Source organism: Rhinichthys klamathensis, unplaced genomic scaffold (assembly GCF_029890125.1).
Source record: "Rhinichthys klamathensis goyatoka isolate OS25496 unplaced genomic scaffold, OSU_Roscu_1.1 h1tg000209l_1, whole genome shotgun sequence".
Lineage (NCBI taxonomy): Eukaryota > Metazoa > Chordata > Actinopteri > Cypriniformes > Leuciscidae > Rhinichthys > Rhinichthys klamathensis.
The window spans coordinates 997,018-1,013,573 of record NW_026606734.1 but is presented as its reverse complement, the minus strand read 5'-3'; the positions used below and the strand labels follow the sequence as shown (position 1 = coordinate 1,013,573).

The 16,556-nt window shown below is 42.1% G+C and overlaps 1 protein-coding gene across 1 annotated transcript in view; it reads right to left on the bottom strand.

Annotated features, from left to right (window-relative positions):
* LOC130097032 (uncharacterized) overlaps nt 1-16,556 on the bottom strand; it is a 103,035-nt gene that overhangs the window by 62,383 nt on the left and 24,096 nt on the right. The gene's annotated exons all lie outside the window — the stretch shown is intronic.

The following is a 16,556-nucleotide window of genomic DNA, read 5'->3' as shown; positions in this document are numbered from 1 at the left end:
ACACACACACACATTGTTACAAAAAGTTGACAAGCCTTGCTAAATATTGCAATTTAGACAGAAGTTTATGTTGTTTTGAGAAAATGTGTGCAGAGACAAAAGAAAAACATTTGCATGTCAATTGTTAATATTTAATCCTTATTTGCCTTCTCTCTCTCTCTCTCTCTCTCTCTCTCTCTCTCTCTCTCTCTCTCTCACACACATATATATTTGCCTTTATAAGTCTCTCTTGTGTTTGTGTTCAGTAGTCCCTTGTTAGTAATTAGTCATATAGTTCTAATATTTTTCCTGTACAGTATATTGAAATATTTGTTTGTCCTTGTTTAATAAATCTCCACTTAGGTCCTGCCTGACAAATTCCTATTTGGTAAATTATTGTTTTACTTCACAGAATATCATGCTCAACAAAAATATGCCTTTGTTTGTGATTCTGATAGGCTGAATACCAGTCAGTGTGTCTTAGCTATAAAAAGATTCAAACAATAATTTTATGCATTTTTAAAAACATGTTTTTTTTTCTATTTTGGTAAAACGGTTTCAGAGTCATTTTAATGTTCATGTAGTTTTGGGTCCATATGACAGTGCATATCATCCTGATAGCGTTAACTGACAATAAATCAGACAACTCTTAAAAATTTATTTATTCTAGATATATGGGCATATTACAGTTATCTTTCTCACAGACAATTTGCTGTTTAACAGCGCCACCAAGGGGTCAAATAATAAAATCACATATAGGCGTACTCCACCACACATGACTCGAGTACTGCTGAATATTTCTGCTGTGTGAGAATAAGCAGAGAAACTAACATAAAAATTGATTCACAAAATGAAAGTGTCTCTTTTTAAATATGTTTGAATGATGCTTGGAGAGAAATTAATAACCTTCATATTGCTTAATTCCCAATGAAGAAAACACAATCAGAATATTTCCAAGACATGCTAAATACAGCCTGTGCAAAGTATGTGAAATAGTTGTATATGCAGCAGATCTTTCATTATTGTAGTACAGTACTTTAAAATAATATTGAACTCACTTTTCTCGAATGGACGCACACAGAGTAGCCGACCACAAACGCACAATCTCACAAACTGTAGTGTAAATGTGCTCCAGTTGAATTTGAATCCTTTTAGGCAATTCAGGGACTTAATGAACTTTACTACAGGTCTGGTAAAGCTTTTGTCATTGACTTTTACCTCAGTTCTCTCACGTGTCCATCAGACTCGGAAACACCCTTAGCACTTTGCCTAACACAAAATGATCCATAAAGTCTTATGGATCAAAAGCAGCCCATACTAATTATCTAAGTTCTAGGTTATCTAAGTTAATTGAAAAATTTGCATTTTCATTCATGCTAACATGGTTGCAAAAACATTTATTTTCAAATTTTATAACCTCGTTTTGAATAGATCATATTTAATATGCGTTGGTATAGCTATAGACTACCGTTCAAAAGTTTTAGTAAAACAAAACAATTTTAGGAAATCAGCATCAATAAATTTATGAAGTCAACATATGTGATGTTCTCTCAAAAAGTTCAGTTCTATGGACAATCTAACATTCATACGGTTCGCCCTGATTTGGTACTGTAACAGTGCATGAACCCTTAAACAGGCAAGAGTGGAAAATTCTAAGCAAAAAATAATTTCATGTCATTTTTTATATCATTTGGACTTAAATAAAACATATCCAAAAGATTTTTTTTAAAAATTGATATATTTTGGATTTTATGAGTCACGTTGCCTGATTAGGGTATAAAAAAAGGACCAAGTCATTAATCTGTTAACTGTTACTGCCACTGCATGTTTAAAACAATTATATCCCATACTTCACCTGATCTAATGTTGACAAATGTATATCATTCGAAAGCTTACGAACTCAAGATTCAGCCTGTGAAACCCGTTTTGAAATTGGACGTTGCGTTACCATAGAAACGGTACTCTAAATTCTTTTATCGGGCTCCTCCCCTTTTGGGCATCGTCATGTTTTATAATTTATGATCAAAACCTTTTCTAATCTTGACAAAACACATATTGTCAGAAAGGTCTGAGTCTCAAGGTTCCATATTTTGTGACAGAAGTGATATTTGGACAGAAATGTATTAATTTGTTGTGGCTATTTTTAGTATTATGCCTAAACAAAATCTCATGGGAACTTAAAGGGATACTCCACCAGTTTTTCTTATTAAACTATGTTATTCCCTTAACTAAGACGAGTTGATACATACCTCTCTCGTCTCAGTGTGTGCACTATATCGCTCTGTATTGCCGCAAAACTATGTTAGCACTTAGCTTAGCCCATGCATTAAATATGGGCCAAGCAGAGAAGCGACCAAACACTTCCACGTTTTCCCTATGTAAACACAGTTACTCGAGTAGTGTAACTTGACCTGGGCTGGTGACACAAAATAAACCTTTGCGCTTTTCTAAGCGTTTAAAATTGATGACTATATTGTATGACGGAATACCATAACAAGTGCTTTTGAGCACTTCGACTTGGCGCAATAATATCTTCACTAGTGAAAAGTCCTCTTACCGGCTCCCGCTTCCTCTCCCCCTCCCACTGACATTTCCGTCAATACAACCAACGTGACATGCGCCGGTAGTAGTAGTTCGAGCGGAGTTGACGAAGTAACAGGTTATTGGAAGCTAGTTTGTGTACAATAATGGTTAAAGCGTGCATCGTAAAGGGTTGTGAAAATAAGGAGAATGTACATAGTGCTGTCATTTTTCACCGAATTCCAACACACCACATACAGCGGAGAGCTGGGTTAGCTGCTTTGAACAAGAATCCCAAAACACCATTGATGACTCTGAAGAAGTGGCGTGTTTGCTCCGAACATTTCACAAAGGAGGACTATACCTGCGCAGGAACACGCCTAAAGGATGAGGCTACACCAACAATATTCAGATCACTTACAGAAAGCCCGTGGTCTTTCGCCAGCTCCGGTCTGTTCTGGATCATATCTTTCTTGCCTCTCACGGTCCATAAGAGCTAATTCCTCCTCCTCCTCCGTGTACTCGGGTTCAAACAGATATGGCTCTGGGTCTTCTACAAAGAAGTCATAATCATCTACAAAGTCCGCCATTGCAAATGATCTGCAGTTTGCTAATAGCACAGGTAGTAAAAGTCACGTTGGTTGTATTGACGGAAATGTCAGAGGGAGGGGGAGAGGAAGCGGGAGCCGGTAAGAGGACTTTTCACGAGTGAAGATATTATTGCGCCAAGTCGAAGTGCTCAAAAGCACTTGTTATGGTATTCCGCCATACAATATAGTCATCAATTTTAAACGCTTAGAAAAGCGCAACGGTTTATTTTGTGTCACCAGCAAGTTACACTACTCGAGTAACTGTGTTTACATAGGGAAAACGTGGAAGTGTTTGGTCGCTTCTCTGCTTGGCCCATATTTAATGCATGGGCTAAGCTAAGTGCTAACATAGTTTTGCGGCAATACAGAGCGATATAGTGCACGCACTGAGACGAGAGAGGTATGTATCAACTCGTCTTAGTTAAGGGAATAACATAGTTTAATAAGAAAAACTGGTGGAGTATCCCTTTAATTTTTTGTGATATCAACTTCAAATTTGGAACACAACTTGGTTAGATATATGGCTTTGATTTTATAGTAATTTTATAGTAAAAAATATTTTGTAAAATACATATTTTATAAACAAGAAAAAATAGTAAGTACAGTATATTTGATTTACTGTACATTTAAACTTCCATTACTTTTTCATACTTTCATTATTTTGAAGTGCTTTCACTTCAACAATAATCTGCTGAGTGATTTCTTTAAAACAAGACCAAACTTAGGTCTATATTCCAAAGCATTCTTGAATTACAATCATTTAAGTTTGAATAGTGCATTTTAAATAGAGCTAGTTTAATCCCTTTTTTATACCCTAAACAGGCAACGTAACTCAGCAGTCACATACATTTCAAAACGTGCTAAATAACAACATGAACAACATATTACTTAATTTTCTCCTTCAGCACCTTGAGACAATTTCCACAATTAATGTTAGCAGTATTCTTTTTTTTTTTTTCAGAAGAAAAGTAAGTTTAATATATATTTACTTATCTCAAAATCTGAATGTTCTGCACCACTGGCAGCCATGTTGGATTTAGGTCAGGCTGACTAATTGATCACAAAAAATTTGAAGCAAATTATGTGACCAGCATACTCAAGACAGACCAGGCTGTCATAAGTGATCAAAGGATTTGATGAAAAAATCGTTCTTATGCCCAAAAAAGACAATAAAAACGATGTGTCTCATGAGTCACGTTGCCTGTGTTAACAGTCTCTAATATTCACTTTGTTTAACAAAACAGAGCAAAAACTGGATGGAAAAAGAACGCTATTGAAACATTTTCTCCATAGTCTCTGTTCCAAACGGTGCATCTGTGCACTTCATTTACAGCTGTCCACAAAGTGATTTTTTCTTTTTTGGTGATTATAGAGTTGAAACCACTCACTTTTTATTGTATGTATTACTGGAAGCAAGCGTCATGGAAGTAAACAATGAAAATGATGGGGAAAAGATAGAAAATTTAAAAGAAATGGTGAATGACATCAGTCATTATGTTCCTCTCAATTTTGGAATATAGAAAAAGATTTCCCTGACCAGGAGAGACTGACATTTCACACTAAGTCAAACTATATTTATTTGATCAAAATCTTTAAAATAACATGGAGATTAATGATAATTAACTTTTAAGGTTTTTTTTATTTTTTTTTTTTTTACTCTGTAACTTGGACAAACTGAATTGGTAGTTACTTTACTTGGCCAGACCAACACAGTTCTTATAACTATGTATGGATATAATTCTTCTAAGGAAAATACCACCTTAATTAACCTGTTAAGCTTCACCAGAGCGTGGGCGCTCTGAAGCGTTTTTTTTTTTAAATAGTTCAAAGTTACTATCATAATTAATGTTATTAACTTGACAGATATTACATCATTAAAAAGATATAAGACTCAAGTTTCAGTATTTGACCACTATTGTATTCTGAGAAACTTATAGTGACAGTTATGTCTTAATTTGTGTCAGGAGTTATGAAATTAAAAAATGAGCCGTTACCTTTAAAGGCACACTGTGGAATTTTTGGCCACTAGGGTGCGCTCGACCTGTAATTTTCACGTCTAGTTCCCCCTAGAGGCCACAAGCGCCGCAGCATTGTCGCAAAAACAACAAACAGTCAACCGGTCAACCTCCCGTGTCTTTATGTGTGTGCAGACGGCATTTGATTTGTATGTTGGAGAAAGTTAATCGATTCACTACTGACCAAAATAATAATAAGATTAATAATATAAATCCTATAAAGAAAACAAATTGAATAAAAGTAGCATACGCAGAAAACAATGTCTGATCAGGTAAGTCGCATTGACAAGGGTTGCCCAATCCTGCTCCTGCCGATCGTCTGTCCTGCACAGTTCATCTCCAACCCTAATCAAACCCACCTGAAGCAAACAATTAACGTCTTCAGGATCTCTTTGCAATGGGTTGGAGATGAAATCGAGCAGTCGGGAAATCGTGTAACAAAACTGATATAACTCACTACATATTTCCGTTATTTGTAGTCTTCAGTTTGTTTTTCCTTTTACACAAATACAAACATATATGAGCTGAAAGGAAAAAAAATACATTTACATTTACATTTGCATACGGCAGTATGTTGTGACTTATATCAGTTTTGTTACACGAATTCGCAGTAAATATTACATTATATATACACTTTTATGCCGATGTTTATTTTAAACTCTCCCTTTTTCTGGTCTCCTCTGACAAAATCTTTGCTTTCTTCGCTTTCTTCCGAGTAGCTGTTGATTCAGCCATAACGACAACATACAGACGCCGGCAATCAAACGCGAGTTGAGCTCTCACGTTAGAATAAGCCTTTTTCACGCGTAACCGGAAACTACGTCACGTCGGGTAAACTGATTTCCGCCACAGCTGAAACGTCTCTGGTTACTCACGTAACCGTAGTTCCCTGAGAGGAGGGAACGAGACATTACGTATGGGGAAATCCATTTTCCTCGAATCATGAAGTTTGATAGAATAACTCTTTTGCTTGCAAATAGCCAATGGCAGTCCCGCCATCACCTAATTGGCTGACACTGCTCAATATAGGTGACGGCGGGCGCCAAAAACCTCAGAATCTTAGCTGAACGAGAGTAAGGAACTGTGAGCCCTTCCCACACGGCAGGTTACGTAATGTCTCGTTCCCTCCTCTCAGGGAACTACGGTTACGTGAGTAACCAGAGACGTTCCCTTATCGAGTCGGTCTCTCGACATTACGTATGGGGAGCAATAAAACCCCCGCCGAGTGGGAAAAACCCCGCCCAGCTAGAACGAGCTGAAGATAGCACAAGCGCTAATCCCTATACAGCTCAGGAACCGCCACCGGACCTGGTCGAAACCACCTCTTGGCACAGAGCCAAGTCGGCAACCGCACCAACGTGGCCCCTCCCACACAGTTAAGCAACACTGAACTGAATGGGTGGGAATTGCAGCAAGGTGATTGGTGCTTAGGAATACACTGCCGGCTTATGAATGCGGGCATAATAATAAGGACACAACATAGAGAACAGATAGCTTTATATTGCTAATAACTCACGCTTAGTCGGAACCGCGGCTAGAGTGTGCGCCATTAGGGGCATGTCTAGCCTAGTCCAATGACAGCTCAGCTTTCTCTCCCTGTACTGACAGTACATGCGGTGTGAATGAAGGAATATTCAAGTTATAGAATCTCGCAAACGTATTACGCGACGACCAGTCTGCCGCGAAACAAATGTCCTGGATAGACATACCTCTCGCCCACGCCCATGATGACGCCAAACTCCTAGTGGAGTGGGCGTGCACTCCTATAGGGCAAACAGCTCCCCGAGAAGTATAAGCCAGTCGCACAGCCTCCACTATCCAGTGTGATAGCCTCTGTTTCGACAGCGCGCCGCCTTTCTTGGCACCCGCGAAGCAGACGAAGAGCTGCTCTGAAGTTCGAAAATGGCTAGTTCTGTTCACATAAGCACGCAGGGCACGCACGGGGCACAAAGCGTCCTTCTGAGACTCTGAAATACTGACCACATCGGGGCAAAATGCTGGAATTGTAATCACCTGGGCTCTGAATGGAGTTGAGAGCACTTTAGGCGAGTATCCGCGCTTGGGTAAAAGTTTGACCATGCAATCTTCCGGTCCAAACTGCATACATGCACTGTTCACTGACAGACCCTGCAAGTCCCCCACCCGCTTACCGCAGGCTAGCGCGAGCAAAAGCGCCGTCTTGAATGAGAGAACTTTGATGTCACTAGACTCAGCTGGTTCGAAAGGCGGGTCAGACAGCGCACTAAGCACTAACGACAGGTCCCACACCGGCATCTGACGAAGGCGGGGGGGGGAAAGCCGCCTCGCTCCCCGGCGGAAACCTGTTTTCAAAGGGTGTTTCCCCACTGAATGGCCATCTACATTACGACAAGCAGCAATAGCGGCCACGTAAACTTTCAGTGTAGATGGCGAACAGCCAGCATCCAGACGTTCCTGTAGGAAGGTCAAAATAATGGCGATATCGCAATTCCTGGGGTCCTCCTTTTTGTCAACACACCAGTTAGCAAACACCCTCCACTTTAGAGCGTATAAGCGCCTCGTTGAAGGGGCTCTAGCCTCTGCTATTGTCTGTAGTACCCGCTGTGATACTCCGTGCTGATCTGCCACACGTGCAGGTCCCACAGCTCCGGGTTGGGGTGCCATATGGTCCCCCTCGCCTGAGATAGGAGGTCTCTTCTCGGCGGTATCCGCCACGGGGGAAAAAGCGCCATGTTCACTAGCTCCGGGAACCTCGGCTGGTTGGGCCATTTCGGCGCTACCAGAACCAATGCACATCTCTCCTCCCTGATCTTTTGCAGCACCAGCGGCATTAACTTGATCGGAGGAAAAGCATACTTCCGCCCCTTCGGCCAGCGGCTCGACAGTGCGTCTCCCTTTAGAGGGGGACTAGAGTTTGGCAAAGATTAGAGTTTGGCAAAGAGATCGATCTCCGCTTTGCCAAACAGATTCCAGATCATGTTTACCGTCTGCGGATGAAGCCTCCACTCTCCGTGCACAATGCCGTCCCTGGACAGCATGTCCGCGCCGCAATTCAAACTGCCCGGCACATGTACTGCTCGAATCGACAGTAGTACTTTGTCCGTCCATAATAATAGCCGCCTCGCTAGCCCCTGCAGGGATCGCGAACGTAAACCTCCCTGGCGATTTATGTACGCCACCACTGCCGTGTTGTCCGTTCTGATGAGAACATGACGGTCTTTCACAAATGGGAGGAACCCACGCAGCGCTAGATGAACTGCTTCCATCTCCAAGCAGTTTATATGCCAGCGCGTCCGATCTCCTGTCCACGTACCGAATGCCGGTCTGCCATCGCAGAGGGCTCCCCAGCCTGACAGCGACGCATCCGTAGTGACCACTACGCGTCTGACCACTCTGCCCAAAGCAGCTCCCTGCTCGAACATGGTCGTGCCGAACCACGGTGCTAGAGTCTCCAGACATGAACGCGTTATAACAAGGCGTTCCGTTCCCGCTCTCCATGCCCATGCCCGCGGCTGTACGCGCCCCTGTAACCAGTGCTGAAGCGGTCTCATGTGTAATAAGCCCAGTCTGCAGACGGAGGCTGCAGCTGCCATTAGACCGAGTAGCCTCTGAAACGTTTTTAAGGGGATGGCTCTGCCTTGAACGAATAGGGCTAACACTCTCTGAATCGACTGGATTCTCGCCTCTGATAGCTTCGCGATCATAGTGCGTGAGTCCAGCACCATACCGAGGAATGTGATGGACTGGCACGGTTGAAGCGCGCTCTTCTGCATGTTCACAGACAGTCCCAAATCCGTCAGGTGAGCGAGGAGTCTGTGTCTGTGTTCCACAAGGACACTCTTCGAACGCGAGATGACTAACCAGTCGTCGAGATAGTTCAGAATGCGCATTCCACTGGGCTTCAGGGGAGCAAGCGCTGCATTCATGCACATTGTAAACACACGGGGTGCATCCTTTACAGTAGGTACTCAACCAGAATGCCTATTACCGCCGCGACTCGTGCCGCGGCAAATCCACCGCGGCAAAAATAAACTAGTCGCATTTCAAAGTCCTTTGCGAAATGACCGCCAGGTGGCGCAAAAGGGCATTTAGCAAAACAGCCGCAATTGCTGCATTTTGAAACGGGCTAATGTCAATTAACAGTAAGGATGAAATAGTTGAGACTGATTGAATATGTAAAAAATAAAATAAAAATAAACAAACGAAAGAGAATAGAACAAACCTTTAGAACAAAAAATATATATATATATAAATAAATAGTTTAACCTATAGGCTAACAGATTCAGTTAAATTAAACGAAAGCAAAACGTAAAGTAAAAGTAGGCTACATTTAAACAGAATATAACAAACTTTTAGAGCAGAACATTTTATGAATCAAAAGTTAAAATAGGCCTCTCTCGCAATTAGGTGCAATGACGCTAAACTATTGAGGAATGAGAGGATTGAAGAAGAGCGCTTCTCTCGTGTGCGCGCACTAACTGCTGAACTACCGAACTTCTGGGAAATTCTCAGTGAGAAAAGTTGTGGTCGAGTGGTAGAACTTAGGTTTCAATAATTTAGATGACACGGGTTCAAATCCTGTCCAAACACAGTAGCCTACTTATAAAATACAATTCCATGCATTTTTCCATTTTACACAAAGGAACAAATATTATCCACAAGATTGACTGAATTTATATCAATCTGTATAATAATTCCAATCGTAATTTCAAAAGCAGTTCTGTAAAAAAAAAACAGAAAAAAAAAAAAAAAACTTCATGGGGTTCCATAGGCTACGTTTTTAAAAACATTGTGTAACAAGGTGCGATATGCTGGTGGGGGATTTACCCCCAGTAATCAATGCTTTGCCTAATTCACCAATAGACCATATCAAATATATATATATATTATATATATATATAAAATATGCAACACGCACGTTTAAACAACAAACAATAAAATCTGAACCGGCGCTTCTGCTCCTGTATTGAGAGATAACATGCAGCGCGTTTCAGTTACGATCCTGGTTCCAGTGGCCTTAATACATTCATGGCTTTTCAAAATGTCACAAAGCGTTTTGAGATGTTTTTGAATGAAATATTGAAGTTTATAATTAAGTGTTTTGGCACATCACGCCGAGTGGCGCTACGCATTATTCTAAAGTCTGGCATGTTGAAATAGAGTTCAACAAACACGGCGGCGCTTTCACTTGAAATTATTTTTTCTCATAACAGCTAAAAGAACTTTCTAGGATAGAAGCTATCCTACTCCGTAATTTTTGGTCATACAGATAAGATATCATCTTTTAAAACAGTAAAAGGTGTTTTATGCTAACGATAAAACGTTTTCTCGCTCATGTGAGCGAACACACTGGAGAAACAAACGTTTGGGCATTTCACAGTGAGTAAATTCATGGCCGAGTGGAAGAATTTACGATTCAATCATTTAGATAACACGGGTTCAAATCCCGCACAAACAAGGACTTTTGTCAATTTTATATTACCCTATTAATGCATTTTATATCCTATTATTAATGCAGAGAGATTTGTCTAGTTCTAAAACTCTGTTATGCACCATATAGGCCTAGTTTTTGCTTATATTATAAAAGAAAATTGCCATGCATTTCCATTTTACACTGGAACAAATAGTATCCAACAGAATGACTTAACATCTACCAATCGTAATTTCAAAAGCAGTTCTGTAAAAAAAAAAAAAAAAAAAAAAAAAATATATATATATATATATATATATATATATATATATATATATATAGCCTAGGCCTATAAAGCCTATTTTTTGGATTCCCTACATTGAGTTTTTAAAAACATGGTTTTAAGCAAGGTGCGATTTGCCAGGGGGGACGGGGATTTCCTTCTGGTCTAATCATCCCTGCTTCTGCTGAATTATTTTAACCCCCCACCCCCTTCCTCCGCAGTAATCAGTGCTAATAGGCTTAGGCTACTTCACCAATAGACCATATAAAATATATAAAATAAAGATATGCAACAGGCACGTTTAAACGACAAACAATAAAATCAAAACCAGCGTTTCAGTTACAGTAGCCTACGTTCGTGGTTCCAGTGGCCTTAATGTAGGCCCACGGCTTTTCAAAATGTCACAAAGCGTTTTGAGATTATTTTGAATGAAATATTGAAGTTTATAGTTTTGGCACATCACGTCGGGTGTCGCTATTGTTCTAAAGTCGGGTTTTATTCTGGCATGTTGAATTAGTGTTCGACAAACGCGGCGGCGCGTTCACTTGGATTTATTTTTCTCATAACAGCTAAAATAACTTAATAGGCTTCTAGTAAACTTTTATTCATATTAGGCTAACAACATTTTAGCAGTCGTCTCTGTCTCCGGGAACTGCTCGTCACAAAACTGAACCGAAAGCCACTTGCCTCAGCTCATGTCTAAAGCCTTTAAATGTCTAAATATTTAATAAATGTTATCTGATTATGTAATCCATCTGAAACTGAGAGGTACAGAGGATCTACCTAAACATGTTTAACTATGTGAGCGCTTAAAAATGAGGAAAGGACAAGGCAAGGGGGAAATCTCGCTCTAATTAAATAGGCTAAATCGCCCTGAATTAAAATGTAAAAACAAATCAAATAATTTATTTGTCGAAATGTTGCGCTATTGTTTCATTTAAGTTCATAATTATTCTATAAATGTTATTTAGTTTAACAGCAGCACAACGAAGCACTGTGGTTCGAGATTTATTTGAATAAAAAAGAAAAACTTATTGAAATTGAATGAATTATTGAAATTAAATATTTAGTAATAAAGTTTCATGACAGAAATATCACTACATGTAGCTCACATTATTTAATTCCTTCATTATCAACACTTTAATAGCCTAATGCTAATGTCTAATAGCGGTTTAAGTGTGAATTGCGACTTCTTGTTTTAAGTCAGTCTCAGATTCAGAGAGCCTGTGGGGGTTTGGAGGGACAGTGGCTTTATCGTGCGTGCACAATAGGTGTTAATGTTCGTCTTTCATATGGAGATGTCGGATAGCCAGCCCAATGAGCAGGCAAAGGCTAAATTCTTTTAAGGATAAATCTCTCGATGTGTCCAAATGTAGGCCCTATATCTTATTTAATTATAAATATAGTGTATTTTTTGTATTTAAAGTTTTTCACACAAAATTTAAATTAAAGTGTTCAATCCAGTTGTTTCAACTGTTTTTATAGAGTTTTAGAATGTTTGAAGCAGTGTGTATGATTGTCAACAATCTGGCATTATCTAAACATTAACTGTTGACGAAACGAAGCAGATAAAGAGCTCTTTAATTCAACCTCGTTTTATTGTAAGTGAATTCAACAAGGCATGCTGTGTCTTTGAAGCAACAAAGGCAAAATCATTTGTTACAGTTTTTTTATTTTTTTGGAGGGAGACAAAATAAACTTTGCTAAAAAGAGATCCAGCGCAAGAGAGAGGCAAAGAAAAACGCATGTTCTTAATTTATGTCGTTTTGTTCGTTTTGTACTGTTTTAATTGTTTAATTAAGCTGCAATTTATTTGGCAATACAAATTTAAAATGTTGCAAGAATAAGATTCTGTGTTTCTTATTTTGCATCGCAAAGGAAATAAACTCTAAACTCAATGCAACCAGCTGTTTTAAACAAATAAACTGTCCCACTTTATTTAAACCTTAAAAATGTGCGATGGGGTTTCAAACTTAATTAATTTTAGTGTTCTTTTACATTTTCATTTGTTTTTATATTGAAAGCAATACTATTTAGTTAGTCTGTTATTTTGTGTAGCCAAGTCAACAAAATCAGTCTTTTCTGATTTGTTCAATTTATGGATCTGGTTTGAAAAATTTCTTCCGTTGCTATGGCCGGGTATCACTGTCTATCACCTCAATTTCGTGAATGATTCACAAAACAATAATTTAGCAGATTAAAGACAAGCTTCATTGTTTTCATTTTCTGACGCGATCAGCTAATCTTCCCTCATCAGTTTTGTCGTGCAGCGGCTCTACTGGAATGTAGCAAATTTATGTGTAATGTGCCATTGATAATTTAAACAAAACTCTTGACTTTACATAAGTAAACAGTTAATGAACTCGCTAATAAACAGTTACCTATTGAAGCATCAAGAACGGTAAAACATAAACGAATTCGGTCAACAGCAAATTGGCTCCATTGAGATTCGATCTCAGATCGTTTGAAGCGTAGTGCGGCTCATGTTGTTGCGTTAACCGCTGAGCTATCGTCTGAACGCTGTTAAATACTGTCTTATGCTCTTCCAAACCCTCATTGATAGCCTAATATGTTTCGGTTGCAATGTTTTATGTTGAAATGTTTTCACTTTATTCAATTTAATTTCAGTAGGCCTATTGTGATTATGAATTCGTTTAACTACAAGTTTCACTTTAAATCATCTGTTACCAGCTTTCAATGGCTCTGAATGAGCAGCGGCACTGCGGCAGATTACGCAATAGAGAGAATAAACTGACACTTTTCAAAGTCTGTAATTGTAGCGCCTCTTAGCGGTAAAAGGCAACAAATACACACCAGAATTTTACCGCCGCGGGAGCGGCGGCGGTAAAAGTATTATTCTGGTTGAGTACCCACTGTAGATCCACTGCAAGGAAGTAATCGTCGGGCTGAATGTGCGCGAGGATCTGCTTCACTGTTAACATTTTGAACGCGCGTTTCGCGAGCGCTTTGTTCAGTAATCTCAGATCCAAAATAGGGCGCATACCTCCGTCCTTCTTTGGTACAAGAAAATAACGAGTTTTTCCGCTCTTCGGGAACTATCTCTACTGCTTGTTTGGCCAGGAGAGAGGAGATTTCTTCCCGAAGTAACGGGGCGCTCTGTTCTGACACCTCTGTCAAAATCACACCGCCGAAGCGGGGTGGTCTGCGAGCGAATTGGAGCGTGTAGGCGCGTTTTATCGTGTTTAACACCCACAGTGAAGCCGTCGGTAGTGTTGACCACGCACTCAGGTGACTCGATAGGGGGGGCTTTAATGAATGCTGCGGCGGGGGCTGGGCGCCAGCCACCAGGGAAGCATTGGCCGCTATATTGAGGGCAGATGGCTCGTCCGCGGCTCTTTGCACGGGGACATAAATAACCACCTTCTCGGGTTTCCCCGAGCTTCTGCTCTGCGAAACGTCTCCCGGGAGAGAGGTTTCGCTTATGGCGCGGGTAATAGTGTTGGGAGGAAGAAAGCTCTTTTGCTGAGACATGTAATGCACTTTGTTTATTGAAACAGAACACAGCGGTTTCAAAATCAACACATTCTCGTCGAACTCTGGGCGGGAACACGCCCTCTTTGCAGCGGGTCCGACGAACACGTCCCGCGCTCTCTCCTCCCCGACACACGCATCAGGAATGCCGCTCCTTTTTGCCCGCCGGGCGTCCTTGGCTACTAGAGGCCGGCTTCGCACCGAAGCGGGGCTGCTTCCTGAACTGCCTTTGGCGGAAGGGGGGCTCTGGCTCGCGACGTTCTGCCGCGCTCGGGGGCGCGCGTCTGGTAGGTCCCGCTGGGCGCTGTGCAGAGGAAGATCTGGATCTCGCCGCCGGGGGGGCTTGAGACCGTTTCGGCAGCAGATGCGGCATCATTCTAGACTGCTTGATGGTCTCTGCGTACTTGTCGGATAACGACTCCACCGCAACACCGAAAAGGCCCGTGGGGCTTACCGGAGCGTCCAGGAACTGCCTTTTGTCAGTATCGCGCATCCCCGACAGCGTTAGCCACAGATGGCGATGCAGGGCCACAAGACTGCCCATATTGCGTCCGATTCCCTGAGCGACCTTCTTAGACGCCGCCAGAGCGAGATCTGCCGCCGTGCGCAGTTTCCTGAGCAACTCAGGGTCCGGGCTTCCCTCATCCAGGGACCCTAGGAGTCGCGTCTGGAAAACCTGCAGGATTGCCATCGTATGGAGGGCAGATGCTGCATGTCCCGCAGAAGTGTAAGCCTTCTCAGCCATGTGGGCAGTAGCGCGACATGGTCTGGAAGGCAGTTGGGTGGTCTTCCAGCCAGGAGAAGACGCCAGATGAGCCGCGATGGCATCCTCGACGGGAGGCAACCGAGCGTACCCTAATTTCTCAGCTGCTTCCACTGTAGTCAGCAGCTGGGTACCTTGTGCATGGGCTCGGGCTGAGTAAGGGGAGCGCCATGATCTGGTGAGCTCCTCGTGGACCTCAGAGAAAAAGGGGGCGGGTCTCCGCGGGGCTTCAGCTTGACGGCCCGCGCCGAGGAAGGAACCGTCCATCCATTTTCTTTTCGATGGCAGCTCCTTGGGCGCCGTCCACTCCAGCTCCATATCTGCCACCGCCTCTGAGAGAATGGCCATAAGCTCCGCATCCAAAGAGGCGGGGGCGCCTTCAGACGGAGACTCGGACCTCGGTCGGAGGCATTGGTGGACATGGCGTCGTCATCATCGTATCCAAACGAGACCATTTCCCGCGCTTCCTGAGGAGGGCGGTAAGAGGCCTCAGAGTAAGTCACGGGCTCTGCCACGTGAGGATGGCGTGGGCCTTGGGCCGACGACAGCGCCTCAACAGAACCCGCGGATGGAAATCTCTGCTGTCTCCCGGTCCGCGGCTCGAAGGCGGCAGACTGGGGAGAGGCAGGAGACACAAGGTCGTCGTTACGTGTAACGGCCAGCCTTGCACGAAGGATCTTGATGGGAAGCTCCTCACAGGCGGGACATCCCGATCCCTCAAGTGCCGCCTCAGCGTGGTCCCGACCCAGGCACAGCACACAAAGTTTGTGTGCATCCGGGAATTCGATGGGTCCACCACACGTGCGACAAAGAGACATAGTAGATTCCACCGGAACGCGAGAGGGGATAAAAACTCCTAATTTTACTCCGCTCTGAATGCGTAAATCAAACGGTGAAACAGACTCGAGTGAAGAAAAAAGATTCTGAGGTTTTTGGCGCCCGCCGTCACCTATATTGAGCAGTGTCAGCCAATCAGGTGATGGCGGGACTGCCATTGGCTATTTGCAAGCAAAAGAGTTATTCTATCAGACTTCATGATTCGAGGAAAATGGATTTCCCCACACGTAATGTCGAGAGACCGACTCGATAAGGGAACTACGGTGTTTGAACATGGAGCGTTATTTCACAACTTCTCTCTCGACACTTCCACGACTCAGATTTGAGGATGTTGACAGAATTGTTGGACGGCACTCAACAGTTAAAGAAACGAGGCTGAGCAAGGGCTATAAATTCTTCGTTGAGGAATTTATTCACAATTATCAAGGTAAGTTGACAACTATCTGGCGCTAGCACTTGCAACATTATGAATGCTAATTGCTAACCATTTGTATGTGTTCAGTCTCCAATGTTGTTGATCGCAAGGTGGTAGTAAGAGCTAGGTGTTATCGGTCTATGAGGAAAAATGAGGAGCCCCACACTCTTGAGGTTATATGCAACGTTAATATGCCGGTTGGCTTAACGTTATGAGTTAGTCAGATCGTTCTGATATCAAGTTACTGCGGTTGCAGAATTTGTTTCCCTTTAT